This window comes from Tachysurus fulvidraco, chromosome 15 (genome assembly GCF_022655615.1).
Source record: "Tachysurus fulvidraco isolate hzauxx_2018 chromosome 15, HZAU_PFXX_2.0, whole genome shotgun sequence".
NCBI classification, from domain to species: Eukaryota; Metazoa; Chordata; class Actinopteri; order Siluriformes; family Bagridae; genus Tachysurus; species Tachysurus fulvidraco.
This window is the reverse complement of record NC_062532.1, coordinates 893,505-912,533: the sequence shown is the minus strand read 5'-3', so window position 1 is coordinate 912,533 and position 19,029 is coordinate 893,505. Positions and strand designations below refer to the sequence as shown.

At 36.8% G+C, this 19,029-nt stretch overlaps 1 protein-coding gene and 1 long non-coding RNA gene across 7 annotated transcripts in view; one reads left to right on the top strand and one right to left on the bottom strand.

Moving 5' to 3' along the window:
* LOC113651616 (aerolysin-like protein) overlaps nt 1-19,029 on the bottom strand; it is a 382,868-nt gene that overhangs the window by 64,378 nt on the left and 299,461 nt on the right. For 3 of the 6 annotated variants that reach the window (XR_007137831.1, XR_007137822.1, XR_007137849.1), the window contains one exon: nt 14,486-15,177. The exons of 2 other annotated variants lie outside the window; for them this stretch is intronic. The gene's annotated coding sequence lies outside the window, so the exon portion shown is untranslated. Of the gene's footprint in view, nt 1-14,485; nt 15,178-15,461; nt 16,009-19,029 lie in introns of those variants that run through there. One more of the 6 variants, XR_007137847.1, reaches the window with a different exon arrangement.
* Nucleotides 11,589-13,221, top strand: LOC125138612. Its single transcript, XR_007137856.1, has 2 exons — nt 11,589-12,133; nt 13,133-13,221. It is a non-coding gene; the product is annotated as an uncharacterized LOC125138612 (long non-coding RNA).

Below are 19,029 nucleotides of genomic sequence, written 5' to 3'. Positions count from 1 at the left end.
TTCTTTTATGTCATTTTATTTAACATCATATGTATTCAAATTGTCCAGTGTATTATTGCTAAGCAAATTTCATTTCAGTTTTCTAGCAATTATGAGAAGTAAAATAATAGGTCTTAAGGAACTGAGTGAAACCAAAATTAGCTCTGTGTGTGTGACTGAAACATAGAGGATTTGGATCATTTATTCAAAGAGGACCAGTTACTCAAAGATGGCTCAGCTCACCACGCACTCTTAACATTCATTCATTTTCTACCGCTTTATCCGAACTTCTCGGGTCACGGGGAGCCTGTGCCTATCTCAGGCGTCATCGGGCATCAAGGCAGGATACACCCTGGACGGAGTGCCAACCCATTGCAGGGCACACACACACTCTCATTCACTCACGCAGTCACACACTACGGAAAATTTTTCCAGAGATGCCAATCAACCTACCATGCATGTCTTTGGACCGGGGGAGGAAACCGGAGTACCCGGAGGAAACCCCCGAGGCACGGGGAGAACATGCAAACTCCGCACACACAAGGCGGAGGCGGGAATCGAACCCCGACCCTGGAGGTGTGAGGCGAACGTGCTACCCACTAAGCCATCGTGCCCCCCACACTCTTAACAATTAGTTGTTAGACACATTTGGCATTTGGTAGATGCACTTTTCCAGAACAACTGGCATTTAACCTCATTTTATACAAATGAGGGTTAAGGGCTTTACTCATGGGGCCAGAATTGGCAGATTGGTGGACCTGGGATTTAAACTCACAACCGTCTGATCAGTACACCTTAACTGCTAATCTAACACATCCAATGGCAAGTACTTCAGTGGTCATCAAAAGTCCTTCTGTAAGACCTTTTGTCTTTTTTTGTTTTCCCTACAAAAAAAGAGGTTTGATTACTGTTAATAGATAATTTTAGGAGTAGAATTGCTGCCATACATGTGTAACTTCTATACAACGTGCATCTGGTTATCCTTATGTGACAATCTCATCCAATACAATAAAGAAACAAAGTGAAATTAATGCAGCAAAAAGAGAGAAATGAAATAAAAGACAACAAAGACAGAAAGCAAGGAAGAAGGAAGCTGTGGAAAATAAACTAGAAGAAATGGTGAAACCTCCTCATGACAGTAACCGTAAATGACAGGATGAACACATGTACCATTTTTACTTTTTTAATTCTTCACTGTGTTCCCTAAAGAACTGTTTGTGAAAAGGTGGATGACATTTTACATTGACAGAAATAAAAGTGTTTTAGAATCATTAGTGGTGTGAACTTTATTACAAATCAAATTTCCAAACACACTTTAATTGAAACTGTGAAAGTCTTGTAGATATTTTAATTTTGTATTATATTTAATCTTTTATCTAAAGTTGGAGATGATTTTTAGATGGTTTTTATTTATGGTTTACTTTGATTTATTTCTTCTTTTGTCAGTTTATTTTACTTTATATTTTTTCTAATTGCTTTTCCAGTGTATTGTTGCTAAGCAAATTTCACTTCAGTTTTCTAGAAATTATGAGAAGTGAAATAACTTGTTAATGAAATTCTATCATTCTTTAATAACAGAAGACATTGAATGTGTGTTTTATCAACTGACAACAGACATCAGAGTTGGGATGATGATGGTAACACATGACACATAGAGGAACATATTAAAGGAATCCATATGAGCTGCTTAATGAGCCACAATCAACTTGGTCTGCTGCAAAATCTATTAAACAAATGAATGGGATATTTACATATATAGGGTTAAATATGTATTCATCACATGAAATTATGTAATACTGTAAATATGTAATTCTTAAGGAATAAAACAATCACTGATGGAAAAATACTCATCCATGAATCTAGTCTTTTCACCTTCAGTTTGATTTTCCTGGAATATATATAGTGCCTTGCAAAAGTATTCATACCCACTGAACTTTTTCACATTTTGACACGTTACAACCACAAACAAAAATGTATTTTATTAGGATTTTATGTGATAGACCAACTCAAAATGGCACATAATTGTGAAGTGGAAAGAAAATGATAAATGGTCTCCAAATTTTATTTACAAATAAATATCTGAATAGTTTGGCATGACTTTGTAGACCAAACCTTCCGCTGCAAGTCTTTTGGGATACGTCTCTACCAGCTTTGCCCATCTAGAGAGTAAAATTTTTACCCACTTATCTTTGCAAAATAGCTCAAGCTCAGTCAGATTGGATGGTGAGCATAAGCAAATTTTAAGTCTCGCCACAGATTCTCAATTGGATTTAGGTCTTGATTTGACTGGGCCATTCTAACACATGAATATGCTTTGGTCTAAACCACTCCATTGTAGCTCCGGCTGTATGTTTAGGGTCATTGTCTTGCTGGAAGGTGAACCTCTGCCCCAGGCTCATGTCTTTTGCAGACTCTAACAAGTTTTCATCTGCGTTTGCCCTGTATTTGGCTCCATTCATCTTCCCATCAACTCTGACCAGCTTCCCTGTCCCTTCTGTCCATGGTGTGTTCAGGGTGATGTGCAGTGTTAGGTTTCTGCCAAACATAACATTTTGAATTTTGGCCAAAAAGTTCAATTTTGGACTCATCTGACCAGAGAACCTTCTTCCACATGATGTTTGCAAAATGCAAACGAGATTTCTTATGGCTTTCTTTCAACAATGGCTTTTTTCTTGCCACTCTTCCATAAAGACCAGATTTGTCGAGTGCAACACTAATAGTGTGGACAGATTCTCCAACCTGAGCTGTGGATCTCTGCAGCTCCTCCAGAGTTACCATGGGCCTCTTGGCTGCTTCTCTAATTAATGCTCTCCTTGCATGGCCTTTAAAAATCATCTCAAACTTAAATATAATACAAAATTAAAATAACTACAATACTTAAAATATATATATATATATAAATGAAAAAAATATATAAGGTAAAATGACTGACCGAAAAGAATTTCCATTTATAATCATTCATAAAAAGTATTTTTTAATCATCTCAAGCATAACATTCATCTTAAAACATTAAATATAATACAAAATTAAAATATCTACAAGACTTTCACAGTTTCAATTAAAGTGGGTTTGGAAAAATGATTTGTAATAAACTTTATTTGCTTTGTGGTTTGAAAGAAGTGAAGTATGTTGAGACAGACAGCCACGTAAACTATCTGTTTATTGAATGACCTTTTTAAAGAAACCAGATGCAGGATTTGGATCAAAGTCGGTCAACTCGAGTCTCGGTCCGGTCCAGCTGCATAAATCATGTTGGACCAGGATGAGAGCTCAGGGTTTATATTTCTGTACTGATTATTTGATTGCATCAAGCTTTTCTTTTGAGTGCACAGAGATTGGGTAAACAATCAACCAAAAGAATCACCCATGCAGAGTCGGGGCTCTGGACAGGACACTCGAGATCTTCCACTCCAACCTCCAACACATCATGGAGATCTCCGTGGAACTGGCTTTGTACACAGTGTAATGGAGGCACATGCACCGCCGCAAATGCATGGAGAAAAAACCGCTCTTTGCCCACTGCATCGGCAGCCAAGAAGCAGGAGAGTGTAAAAGGCGGCGGTTCAGCACCTTGGTCAGCGGCACTAAGCGCGAGCTCCCGAACATCAGCGCCGCGGGGAGTGAGAGCGAGGCGGAGCGGCCGAAACTCCCGCCGAAAATCAGGGGGGACTATCTACTTTTTTGCTTTTTTCTAGTTTTTGCACTACATTAAAATGAGGAGAAAATAAATACCACCTCGTTGTTCCTACATCCAATGAAGACCAGATGCTTTTTTGTAGAACATTCCAAGAGCCCTTAGGTCACATATGTATTGGTGTTACATATTGATTATTTTGTGTGTATTTTCTGTCCTGCCGCAGTTAGTGTTTAACGTAAACGCTTTTGCTTTCAGTATTAAGACTGTAACTGACACTGTATGTAGATTAGAGTATTATAGCTTTATAATTACTGTATGTTTTAATGCTTAATTTAAGGTTTCTTTAACTCATATTATGAAATCTCGATTCTGAACATTTTCTGTTGTGTGAAATCCTCATTGGTTGTGAACACATTAACTGAACAATGTTAACATGACCGACTATTTTCATGTAAGTGAAATCCGCTTGTGTTTTATTATAGCAATGGGGTTAAACATGGTTTATTTATTTTAGTTAACTTCAGTTAAAGGAAACTTTTCTTTTTTTGTACAGAATAACCATGTATATTTTTATGGTGCTGTCTTTATATATCTGTATTGTAGTTTATTATATTGTCTGTTTGCACTGTCTCTTTATGTCGATAGATTAATTAGTTCTGTGTTGTCTCATGTAGGTCGGTGTCTTTATGTAGCACCAGGGTCCTGGACAAATGTTTCATTTCACTGTGTACTGTATCAGATATTGTATTTGGTCACAATGACATTTAAAAGCCTCTCAACTTGACCTGATCGTATTTGGTCTTGACCTATACTATACCTGTACTTGACCTAATCGTATACCATACTTATACATACAAGCACAGATATATGTGCCTTAGCTGGTGGTTGTAGATAAATTACACCACTATAGATTATAGTATTACAGATTATAGTTACTGTATATAATAATGTTTAACTCATATTATGAAAGTGGCATCATGAAGATTACCTGCTATAATGGCAGCGTGCTGGAGTTTATAACCAGTGGAACCTACAAGGGTGTCGCTTACTCTGATGAAAAAGTGACTGTGAATGAATCAAACAAAATGCTTGATCAAGCCTAATAAGCTTTGAATGAAATTGTACTGTACTGTACAAAAACTCAGTATCTCAGTAAAGGTCTTCCTGACTTGAAGTGTGTGTGTGTTTGTGTGTGTGTGTGTGTGTGTGTGTGTGTGTGTGTGTGTGTGTGTGTGTGTGTGTGTGTGTGTGTGTGTGTGTGTGTTGAGGGGGGGGTATTACACTATTTCAGCATATTTAAAAGTATTAATGTAAATTTTTGAAAACTTTGTCGACTTTGGCCATAATGTGTAATACAGTGTTCCACTTCATACTTATGTCAATATCAGTGACAAATATTACTGGAGAAAACTTATCCATTTGTCTGAGTTGTCTGTGGTTGTTTCTACAACGTGTGTACTCGTATCTGTAGTCAGCGGTGACTTCTACAATCTTGCATGTTTTCGTGTGTCCTGTATGGGGTGGGACGGGAGCTTTTTTTTATTATTTTTTTTTTAATCTTTAAACCAGTGAAAACAGTGATTTGATTTATTCTGCTAGTCTAATCCAGTATTTGTAAACCCACATTGTTGATTAATAAAAAATTCTTTACAAAACTTCTTTTGTCTATTGTGACTGTAGACTGCTGTAAGATTTGTATTTAATTCCTTTTACTTATCAGGAAGATTATAATCTGTTAGGATTTCAATCATTAAAACCCCTCTCAATAGAAACTAATGCTTTGACTCGTGGATGGTTCTAGATGCTTCCCGAAGCCCAGTGTCCCAGTGAACCGTGTCTTAACAAGGCTAACACAGGAAAACCTCTGGTGAAGCACAATGTCTACATGGCTAGATCTGCTCTTTATCAGAACTGTAAGGAATTCTCATCCACCGCCTGGGCAGGGTAACACTCTTTTCGTCTGCCGCCTGGGCAGGGTAACCCTCTTTTCGTCTGCCGCCTGGGCAGGGTAAATAAATTCAGCCTCTGCTCGGTTTCTGGTTCCCGGCGAGTACTCTGGGAAGTCTAAGTCTTTAGTCAAAGTCTTTCAGAGAGAAGTTCCAAAGTGTATTAAGTAAAACAAGAATATATAGTCGTACAAGAAGAAGGATGGCGTAATGTGTCTGTGCAGAGCTTAATGCGAGTGTCCACAAAAGCTGTCTTGGCCGTTATCTCAAAGTAGGAACCTCTCCAGCCAAGGTATCATGTTTCTTAGAACTGCTTTTGGTGTTGCAAGTGTGATGGGGTGGGGAGGGGTTAAACTAAGGTCAAGGCATCTGTGTGTACCGTATTTGTAAGATAGATAAGTAATGTTTACGGGTGTGGGGGTTGATTAAACTTATTCACTAAGTTCCTTTTCACTCTCCTAAAATGACTAACATACACTTTACATGATGTATTTTGCTTTCCACTCGCTACAACTCAGACGTTTAGATAAAGCTGGATCACTTGAAGCTTTCAAATCATCAGAGTAAACTGAGAAAACAAAACAAAAGCCTTCCCCAAATACATTAACTGCAGCAGGAAAGTGAAAAGTATTTTAAAAAAGTGGGGAAAAGAGCAGTAGTCAGATATTATTTATGAAAAAGGAAAGAAAATTAAAGTGTGTAATTTAAACACTGACACAGGCAAGAAAAAGGAAGTGTGTCACTGGAATCAGGCCACATATTGGTGTTACATATTGATTATTTTGTGAGTATTTTCTGTCCTGCCGCAGTTAGTGTTTAACGTAAACGCTTTTGCTTTCGGTATTTTGTGTGTATTTTCTATCCTGCTGCAGTTAGTCTTTAACATGAATGCATTTGCTTTCGGTATTAAGACTGTAAAAGACACTGAACTCACTTCATTATATTTAAATGGGTTTCTTTATTGTTATGATGTCTTTTGTTTCAATACTTTTCCTATAAAAACTGATTGAAAGGCAAGAGACTTTTATTATGAAAATTGTGACAGAGTGATGCAGGAAGAAGGTGCTGCCACGTACAGGGAAACAGGGAAAGTTTTTGTTTTCCAAACAAAAACTTTATAGAAAGAGACAACAGGTACAAGATAAAGTTCTCCTGTTGTAATAAGTGGCCAATGAAGTAAGTTCTGTTAATGATACATGTGATTTATTTGTATTTCTGTTCTATAATAATAATAATGTCCTTTGTATTTTGCATTTGTCCTATTTTCTTATCATTAGTTCTCACTGCATTTATTGAGTCTGATTATCCGTCTGGTTGTCAATAACGCCAGTGAATCTAGAATTCTGTAGCTCGGATTCAGCCCTTATTGAACTAAGGTATATAATCACTATGGATGTAAATCTTTCACCTTGTCCATCTAAATGTAAGATGCTCTGTAGGATGCTCCATCATTACGAAATGTTTTATGAGGTCACACAATGTATAGTTACTTTCATATACAAGATTTGTGTATAGTAGCTCATGGTACATTAAAGGTGCGGTGCACGATGTTTGAAAGCCAATGTTGACATTTGAAATCATCAACACAAACACACCCCAAACCCAAATGGGTGTCACCCCTGTTTTGATAGCTCCGCCCCACACATCTGGTAACTTGGAGTGTGTTGATTGTTTGACGCTCGATTATAAACAGATTGAAAGTTTTGTCACTTGGAGGAAAATTTCATCATAACATTTACAGAATCTATGATTCCCTTGCAAGGTGTTATAAAAAGTTCCTGTGAGACAAAGAAATGTGGATTCAATAAAAAATTACTTCACACTTGTGTGTGAGAATAATTGTACAATAACAATCTTTTCTGATAATGTTGCAGACTTTTTGTATAGAGCACATTGTTCTTTCTCTCTCTCACACACACACACACACTCTCCCTCACACCCACGCCCGTAAACATTACTTATCTATCTTACAAATACGGTACACACAGATGCCTTGACCTTAGTTTAACCCCCTCCCCACCCCATCACACTTGCAACACCAAAAGCAGTTCTAAGAAACATGATACCTTGGCTGGAGAGGTTCCTACTTTGAGATAACGGCCAAGACAGCTTTTGTGGACACTCACATTAAGCTCTGCACACACACATTACGCCATCCTTCTTCTTGTACGACTATATATTCTTGTTTTACTTAATAAACTTTGGAACTTCTCTCTGAAAGACTTTGACTAAAGACTTAGACTTCCCAGAATACTCGCCGGGAACCAGAAACCGAGCAGAGGCTGAATTTATTTACCCTGCCCAGGCGGCAGACGAAAAGAGGGTTACCCTGCCCAGGCGGCAGACGAAAAGAGGGTTACCCTGCCCAGGCGGTGGATGAGAATTCCTTACAGTTCTGATAAAGAGCAGATCTAGCCATGTAGACATTGTGCTTCACCAGAGGTTTTCCTGTGTTAGCCTTGTTAAGACACGGTTCACTGGGACACTGGGCTTCGGGAAGCATCTAGAACCATCCACGAGTCAAAGCATTAGTTTCTATTGAGAGGGGTTTTAATGATTTAAATCCTAACAGATTATAATCTTTTAATCTTTTATAAAGGTTTACAAATACTGGATTAGACTAGCAGAATAAATCAAATCACTGTTTTCACTGGTTTAAAGATTAAAAAAAAAATAATAAAAAAAATCTCCCGTCCCACCCCATACAGGACACACGAAAACATGCAAGATTGTAGAAGTCACCGCTGGCTACAGATACGAGTACACACGTAGTAGAAACAACCACAGACAACTCAGACAAATGGATAAGTTTTCTCCAGTAATATTTGTCACTGATATTGACATAAGTATGTAGTGGAACACTGTATTACACATTATGGCCAAAGTGGACAAAGTTTCCAAAAATTTACATTAATACTTTTAAATATGCTGAAATAGTGTAATAGCCCCCCCCAACACACACACACACACACACACACACACACACACACACACACACACACACACACACACACACACACACACACACACACACACACACACACACTTCAAGTCAGGAAGACCTTTACTGAGATACTGAGTTTTTGTACAGTACAGTACAATTTCATTCAAAGCTTATTAGGCCTGATCAAGCATTTTGTTTGATTCATTCACAGTCACTTTTTCAACAGAGTAAACGACACCCTTGTAGGTTCCACTGGTTATAAACTCCAGCACGCTGCCATTATAGCAGGTAATCTTCTTGATGCCAGTGAATGGGAGATCAACTGTAGCCTGGCCAAGTGTGACGCGCACATCCACTTTTTTACCTGCAGGAACTTTAACAGGAAACGTGGAGAGCTCTGTTTTCTCTTCACTGTTCTCTGAAGCATATGTACCTTCAACACCAATATTTAAGTCATATCTTGATTCCTCCCTCACAAGCAGTGGAATTCCTGCATTTACTTCCAGGCTGAATGTGGAATCCATTTTGCCCTTAACAGACCAGGAGGATATTTGGATGATTTTTTTTATAGGTCTCAATTGTAAATTCCTGAGTTTCAGAAGTGTTGTTCTGGTAAAACACAGATTTCATTTCTCCAACAGCCATTTTGGGTATCACATCATGAATGGTGGGATACACAACATTGGTAAGCTGAACAGACTTAACAATGTTGATGAATATAAACTATAAACTTTCCAAAAAAGTTTCCTTTAACTGAAGTTAACTAACATGAATAAACCATATCTAACGCCATTGCTGCAATAAAACACAAGCAGATTTCACTTACATGATAAAAAGTCGGTCATGTTAACATTGTTCAGTTAATGTGTTCACACCCAATGAGGATTTCGCACGTCAGAAAATGTTCAGAATCGAGCTTTCATAATATGAGTTAAAGAAACCTTAAAATTAAGCATTAACACATACAGTAATTATAAAGCTATAATACTCTAATCTACATACAGTGTCAGTTACAGTCTTAATACCGAAAGCAAAAGCGTTTACGTTAAACACTAACTGTGGCAGGACAGAAAATACACACAAAATAATCAATATGTAACACCAATATGTGACCTGAGTCCAGTGACACACTTCCTTTTTCTTGCCTGTGTCAGTGTTTAAATTACACACTGTAATTAAAATACTTAAAATATACTTTTCACTTTAAAATACTTTTCACTTTTCTTGCTGCAGTTAATGTATTTGAAGAAGACTTTTGTTTTGTTGTCTCAGTTTACTCTGATGATTTGAAAGCTTCAAGTGATCCAGCTTTATCTAAACGTCTGAGTTGTAGAGAGTGGAAAGGAAAATATTGTACATCGTGTAAAATGTATACAAAGTGTATGGTAGTCATTTTAGGAGACTTAAAAGGAACACATCCACGGTTTTACCTGTGTGTGTGTGTGTGTGTGTGTGTGTGTGTGTGTGTGTGTGTGTGTGTGTGTGTGTGTGTGTGTGTGTGTGTGTGTGTGTGTGTGTGTTCTCACGCTGTTAGCAGGAATTCCGATTAGAGAAGCTTTTTCCCCCTAAGGGTTAATACCCTTAAACTGTCCGAACACTCAAGAATTAATCTCCGTTCAGAAACTTTAATAACATATTTTCACAGAATCAAGTTTTCTGTAACAGATACAGTGGCATTTTTCTCCAACCTTCTACACTTTCATTCTGTTTATAATAAAGCATCAAAAATCAGATTATATCAAATTAGATAGACGCTCTATAGACTTTAGATCATTTTGGGAATGTTCTACCAAAAAACATCTGGTCTGCATTACATCATTATCCTGTTTTAAAAAAAAAATCACATTTGATCAATAAAACACAACCTGACCAACACCAATGTAGTAACAAAAAGATCCAGCCATGTTCATATGTGTAATTTAAAGTACCCTGATAGATGAGTTTGCCATTAGACTCCTACATCTTTAAATTTTTAAATGCTGCTACAACTGTTTTTGCAGAACAAACAGACTGTATACTGGGTGGTGTCATAGTTATCAAGTTTATGTCCTTGATTACATTTACATTTACGGCATTTAGCAGACACCCTTATCCAGAGTGACTTACAACTGAGCAACTGAGGGTTAAGGGCCTTGCTCAGGGACCCAGAAGTGGCAGCTTGGTGGACCTGGGGTTCGAACCTATGACCTTCCGATCAGTAGCTGATCAGTTGATGACCCAAACATCCTCCTGAGCGCTTACCAGCAAACTGGAATTCACATCCACATGAGTCCTTCACAATGATCCAATACAGACCAGATGCTTTTTGATAGAGCCTATAGAGCTTCTATGGAATAGAATAGAAACTACTTTGTAGATTTTTGATGCTTTATCATAAACAGACTGAATATTTTTTGGTTTGGAGAAAAATTCCATCGTAACAGAAACCATGATTCCGTGTTAAGATGTCATCAATAGGTTCAGTGACACAAATGAATGTTCACAAAAGAATAAACCTCATCATTATGCCTTCTCAGAGTTTAAGGAAATTAATCTCTGACAAAGACGTTTGTATGTTTAATTATTCAGTCACCTAAATCAGTAAATAAATAGTAAATCGCTCCATTGTGTATTTTAAGCTTTAAGAAAATAACTTCTGGGATGAAAAACTTGTGTAATTTATCTACAACCACCAGCTAAGACACACAGGTATCTGTGCTTGTATGTATAAGTATGCAAGTATTGTATACGAACAGGACAAGATGAGAGGCTTTTAAAAGTCATTTTGACAAAATCCAATATCTGATACAGTACACAGTGAAATGAAACGTTTGTCCAGGACCCTGGTGCTACATAAAGACACCGACCTACATGAGACAACACAGAACTAATCAATCTATCGCCATAAAGAGACAGTGCAAACAGACAATATAATAAACTACAATACAGATATATAAAGACAGCACCACCCAGTATACAGTCTGTTTGTTCTGCAAAAACAGTTGTAGCAGCATTTAAAAATGTAAAGATGTAGGAGTCTGATGGCAAACTCATCTATCAGGGTACTTTAAATTACGCATATGAACATGGCTGGATATTTTTGTTACTACATTGGTGTTGGTCAGGTTGTGTTTTATTGATGAAATGTGATTTTTTTTAAGCAGGATAATGATCTAATGCAGACCAGACGCTTTTTGATAGAACATTCCCAAAACCCTGATCGAAAGCCTATAGAGCTTCTATCTGATGCAATAGAGAAGACATTGTAGATTATTATGCTTTATTATAAACAGAATGAAAGTTTTGTAGGTTGGAGAAAAATTCCACTGTATCTGTTACAGAAAACATGATTCTGTGTTAAGATGTCATATCAAAGTTGAGTGACAAAAAGGAATGTTCACCAAATAATAAACATTATTGTGCAATGAGGGGTGAAAAGCTTGTGAAATCTGATTTCCAAATAACAGCATGGACAAACACAAACACACTTGGTACTTGGAAGTGTGGTGTAAGACTCAGCACCACCCTTTTATTTGGTATAAATACGAGAGCATGAAGCTTCTGTCTCATCCACAAACTTGCATCCTTCACAAGACGTCTTGAGAAGTTTGAGAAGACATTTCTTGCTACCTGCTTCATCAGTTCCTTGTAAGTGTGCAGTTTATTCTTGATGACATTATGTAGGTTATTAACTGTGTATGTAGATTACTGTGTATGTAGATTATAGTATTACAGCATTATAGTTACTGTATATGATAATGTTTAACTCATATTATGAAAGCTTAATTCTGATCATTTTCTATTACAGTGTGGTTTGTCAGTGCGTTAATCATTAATAAATAAAATTTGTTAGTACTGGTAAAGTAAATTGGTGTGGTATAAGAGACATAAAGCTCTGTAGGACTCCACTTTATCACATTACACCTTGTTTATTAGTTTATATTTTATACTGACTGATGAAATTTTACTAATAAATTCTCACATGGCGTCCATAACTCAACTCTGTACATGCTGGCAATAAAATCTTTGGGTCTCAGAGTTCTGAATTATGCTAGTTAACATCCACTTCTGTGTTTATTAAAAAAAAAAAAAAAAAAAAAAAAAGTCTGTTAATCCCAAAGTTAAATGTTAGTGATGGTGTAACATAGGGGTCTCAGACACAGAGTGAGGTTCTGTACAGTAAAAGTTAACATGAGGAGAGGAAACACACTTTAAACACCACGTATCAAAGACAGATAGAAAACATTTAAAGACTTGGCAAATACATAAAGGCAAGACAGCATCATACATGATAAAGCTTTCCACAATAACACAACTCAGAACTTACACATGTCTAAAGTTTCACACTGACATGCTAGCACATGTGCTTTTTATATGGCGCTATCAGGAAGTGGGTGATGTAATCAAACAGATTATTAGAACACAGAGGATGGCATCCTTTTGTAAAACATTAATCTGGCCATTAGCATACATAAAGACATCTAATAATACAGTTGTTTAATGAAGCTTAATGAGCTGAATGAGCAAATAATATCAGCAGTAGCTCATGCTTCAGGCATTTTATTATCTTAACTACAATTCATCTTAAACATGCCTATTTATCAGAAGAACTATTTTCATCCATCTTGAAATGTTTGTCTTTTTAAGGTTAAGAACAAGATGTTCAGTATTGTTCAAGTTGGTGGAAATGGAGGAGAACCTTTCAATTTTAATGGCCTGCAAAATCGATCCTTGTTGAAAAAGATCCAGGTTTGGGAAGGTGATTCTCAGATAAAAGCTGTGAAGGTGGAACTTGCTGATAAGCGGATAGCACAGTTTGGTATTCCATCTGGGGAACTGCAAGAGTTTACCTTTAACCAAGATGAGATATTCGACTCCCTTTCACTTTCGCCAAATCAAGAGGGTACTCATCTGGGTGCCATCAAATTCAGTACAAATACTGGGAAGCAGTTCTTTGCAAGCATGAAAAGTGGTAAGCTGAAGCCAGAAGTACAAGTTGATGTTGCCTCTGGGAAATGCATTGGAATCCAAGGACGTTCTTCATCTGGCATTGATCGCTTTGGCTTCATGATGCTCAACTAGTGATACCAATGTGGTGTATCCCACCATTTCTATAGTCCCACCCAAAGTGACTAATCACCCAAATCTCATATATTAAATCATTTGAATCGATAGTGTATGTGTTTGAGGTTATCTTAGTTTGATTGTTTTTCATATTTGCTTTTCATAATCGATTCTTTTGGTTGTTTTTTTTTTCCAAACCTGTTAACCAATAAAAAAATTGATTTGATTTATTTTGCTGGTTCAGACAATTTATTCTGCTAGTCTACCAGTGGTGCAAGACTAAAACATCTCATTTTGTTATTTTTTTAGCTCTAGTTTGACTCTAGCTTTGTGTAACACTTTGTTTCTTTTCTTTTGACATTTTCAGATTATAATCTGTTATAATTTCCATCAATAAAATCAGTCTCAATTGAAACTAAGCTTCTGACTTGTTTTTAACATAATTATGTATTATTCTAGATTCTTCCTGAGCACTACCACAAGTCCCAGTCTTCCCAGTAAAATGTTACTATATGCTGATGTAAACAAACACTCATACACTACTTGAGCACATTTAATCTAATTCATTCTTATTAATTAACATAATAAATTGTTTTCTATACTTATATACTTTCTCCACTATAATTATTATCTATTCCTTTAGACTTTGTCCACTTTGGCCATAACATCTACTACATAACACACTGTTCCATAACGTACACATGTCAATATTAGTGGCACATGCTACTGGTAGCTTAACCTAACTTAACCTTCTCCAAGTTCTCTGTAGCTGTTTAATATACAGTACAGGACACCTGGACATCACAGCCATGTGTACAGTATGTCCCCAAAGTGTTGCACAAAAACTGATGAACACAGTGAGCTCCATTTTCTCTTCATTGGTCTCTGAAACATATGTAACCTTAACACCAATAGTTAATTCATATCTTGATGTTGGTAGGACATGGATTTAATTTCTCCAACAGCCACTTTGGGTATCACATCAGAAATAGTGGGATACACAACATCAGTAAGATCAGCAGTGAGATGAATAAATCATGTACAAGCCCATTACTACAGTATAAGAAAATACTAGCGGAATTCAATGACATTAAATAAAATAAAACCAGTCATTGTTAACATTGTTAAGTTAATGTATTCACACCTAATGAGGATTTAACATTACAGTATTTACACCTCAGTATTAAGAAGTTATCAACTTTAATGCTAGTGATTTCTTTACCAGTACTAACACATTTTATTTATTAATGATTAACGCACTGACAAAAAAAACTGTAATCGAAAATGATCAGAATTAAATAAAATGGTCGGTGATTTTCAGCGTGAGTTTCGGCCGCTCCGCATCGCTCTCACTTGCCGCGGTGCTGGCCACGGTGCTGGAGATCGGGAGTTCGCGGTTAGCGCCGTAGGCCAAAGTGCTGAACCGCCGGCTGTTCCACTCTCACTCTCGCTTCAGGGTTGCCGATGCACTGGACGAAGAGCGGCCTTTCCTCCGTTCGTGTGTTTGCGGTGGTGCACGTATTGTCATGGTTTAAATTAACATGAGTCAGTACATGTGTTTTTTATTGAACAGTTAACTTGTGCCAAGTTTCCGTGTTGTGGCCGTGCTACAGTGCCAAGCCCAGAAGCTGTGAAAAAACAGACATACAATATATGATGTAAAACAAGTTAAAACACTTTTTGTATATTCATCCATACGGTGTGTCCAATGTCCAAGGTGTGTCTAAAGTTTAACATTTATCCAGGAATCATTAAATAAGATGAAAATATTTTACAACACCGTTCTATAAACATTTTAGACATTTTTATTTTGTATTATATTTAATGTTTTATTTAACGTTTGAGATGATTTTTAGTGACTTTTTATTTATGATTTATTTTGATTTATTTCATTTTTTATCAATCGATTTACCTTTTTTTAATGCTTTTCCAGTGTATTACTGCTAAGCAAATTTCACTTCAGTTTTCTAGAAATTATGAGAAGTTAAATAACTTGTTGAAATTCTATCATTCTTTAATAACAGAAGACATTGAATGTGTGTTTTATCAACTGAACAGACATTAGAGTCGGTATGATGATGGTAACACATGACACATAGAGGAACATATTAAAGGAATCCATATGAGCTGCTTAATGAGCCACAATCAACTTGGTCTGTTGCGAAATCTATTAAACAAATGAATGGGATATTTACATATATAGGGTTAAATATGTATTCATCACATGAAATTATGTAATACTGTAAATCTGTAATTCTTAAGGAATAACACAATCACTGATGGAAAAATACTCATCCATGAATCTAGTCTTTTCACCTTCAGTTTGATTTTCCTATAATATACAGTGCCTTGCAAAAGTATTCATACCCACTGAACTTTTTCACATTTTGACACGTTACAACCACAAACAAAAATGTATTTTATTAGGATTTTATGTCATAGACCAACACAACGTGGCACATAATTGTGAAGTAGAAGGAAAATGATAAATGGTCTCCAAATTTTATTTACAAATAAATATCTGAATAGTTTGGCATGCAATTTTATTCAGCCCCACTGAGTCAATACTTTGTAGACCAAACCTTCCGCTGCAAGTCTTTTGGGATACGTCTCTACCAGCTTTGCACATCTAGAGAGTGACATTTTTACCCATTTATCTTTGCAAAATAGCTCAAGCTCAGTCAGATTGGATGGTGAGCATAAGCAAATTTCAAGTCTCACCACAGATTCTCAATTGGATTTAGGTCTTGTTTTGACTGGGCCATTCTAACACATGAATATGCTTTGGTCTAAACCACTCCATTGTAGCTCCGGCTGTATGTTTAGGGTCATTGTCTTGCTGGAAGGTGAACCTCTGCCCCAGGCTCATGTCTTTTGCAGACTCTAACAGGTTTTCATCTAGGTTTGCCCTGTATTTGGCTCCATTCATCTTCCCATCAACTCTGACCATCCTCACTGTCCCTTCTGTCCATGGTGTGTTCAGGGTGATGTGCAGTGTTAGGTTTCTGCCAAACATAACATTTGGAATTTTGGCCAAAAAGTTCAATTTTGGACTCATCTGACCAGAGAACCTTCTTCCACATGATGGTTACAAAATGTAAACGAGATTTCTTATGGCTTTCTTTCAACAATGGCTTTTTTCTTGCCACTCTTCCAAGACCAGATTTGTGGAGTGCAACACTAATAGTGTGGACAGATTCTCCAAACTGAGCTGTGGATCTCTGCAGCTCCTCCTGAGTTACCATGGGCCTCTTGGCTGCTTCTCTAATTAATGCTCTCCTTGCATGGCCTTTAAAAATCATCTCAAACTTAAATATAATACGAAGTTAAAATAACTACAATACTTATATATATATATATATATATATATATATATATATATATATATATATATATATATATATATATATATATATATATATATATATAAGGTAAAATGACTGACAGAAAAGAAATTTGATTTATAATCATTTATAAAAAGTATTTTTAAATCATCTCAAACATAACATTTGTCTTAAAACATTAAATATAATACAAAATTAAAATATCTACAAGACTTTCACAGCTTCAATTAAAGTGCGTTTGGAAAAATGATTTGTAATAAACTTGATTTGCATTGTGGTTTGAAAGAAGAGAAGTATGTTGAGACAGACTGCCGTGTAAACAATCTGTTAATTAAATTATCTTTTCAAAGACACCAGATGCAAGATTTGGATCAAAGTCGTCAACTCGAGTCTCGGTCCGGTCCAGCTGCATAAAACATGTTGGACCAGGGTGAGAGCTCAGGGTTTATATTTCTGTCCTGATTATTTGACTGCATCAAGCATTTCTTTTGAATGCTCAGAGATTGGGTGAAAAATCAACCAAAAGAATCACCCATTCAGAGTCGGGGCTCTTTACAGGACACTCGAGATCTTCCACTCTAACCTCCAACACATCATGGAGATCTTCGTGGAACTGGCTTTGTACACAGTGTAATGGCGGCACATGCACCGCCGCAAATGCATGGAGAAAAAACCGCTCTTTGCCCACTGCATCGGCAGCCAAGAAGCAGGAGAGTGTAAAAGGCGGCGGTTCAGCACCATGGTCAGCGACACTAAGCGCGAGCTCCCGAACTTCAGCACGGTGTCTAGCGCCGCGGGGGGTGAGAGCGAGGCGCAGCGGAGCGGACGAAACTCCCGCCGAAAATCACGGGCCAATCAGGAGCGCCGCTGGAGCATTCACTCTCCAGGTGGAAAGCACAGCAGGAATCTATCGGATCTAATGCTTCTTGTTTTTCTGATAGTCTTTTACAGACACATCCAGCTGACCTGGGACTTCAAATTGCCGGCTGAGCCTTTGCTACGCTCCTGGAGAGGACCGCTTCACCTCTACCCTGCCGTCCCCCTCCTACTGCCTAGGTTTGAATCCTGGACTTCTGCCCAAATGCCCCTGAAGCCCCTTAATTAAAGGGGGGAACTATTTACTTTAATGCCTTTTTCTGGTTTTTGCACTACATTAAACTGAGGAGAAAATAAATATCACCACGTTGTTCCTACATCCAGTGAAGACCAGATGCTTTTTGGTAGAACATTCCAAGAGCCCTTATCTAAATTATGTAGAGCTTTCATGGGATGTAATGGAGAAGAAATAACAGTTAGAGAAATTATGATTCCCTTCCAATGTCGTATCAAAAGTTTCTGAGAGACAAAGAAATGTCACTTCATTGTGGTTTCTTAGATGTTCTGACATTTTAAGGTAATTAACCTGTGCTGTATATTCATGATTACATTATGTAGGTTATTAACTGTGTATGTAGATTAGAGTATTATAGCTTTATAATTACTGTATGTGTTAATGTATGTGAAAGCTCGATTCTGAACATTTTCTGTTGTGTGAAATCCTCATTGGGTGTGAACACATTAACTGAACAATGTTAACATGACCGACTTTTTTTCATGTAAGTGAAATCCGCTTGTGTTTTATTATAGCAATGGGGTTAAACATGGTTTATTTATTTATTTTAGTTAACTTCAGTTAAAGGAAACATTTTTTTTGTACAGAATAACCAAGTATATTTATATGGTGCTGTCTTTATATATCTGTATTGTAGTTTATTATATTGTCTGTTTGCACTGTCTCTTTATGTCGATAGATTAATTAGTTCTGTGTTGTCTCATGTAGGTCGGTGTCTTTATGTAGCACCAGGGTCCTGGACAAACGTTTCATTTCACTGTGTACTGTATCAGATATTGTATTTGGTCACAATGACATTTAAAAGCCCCTCAACTTGACCTGATCGTATACAATACTTACATACTTATACATACAAGCACAGTTATCAGTGTGTCTAAGCTGGTGGTTGTAGATAAAGTCCACCACTATAGATTATAGTATTACAGCATTATAGTTACTGTATATGATAATGTGTAATTCATATTATGAAAGCTTAATTCTGATGATTTTCTATTACAGTGTGGTTTGTCAGTGTGTTAATCATT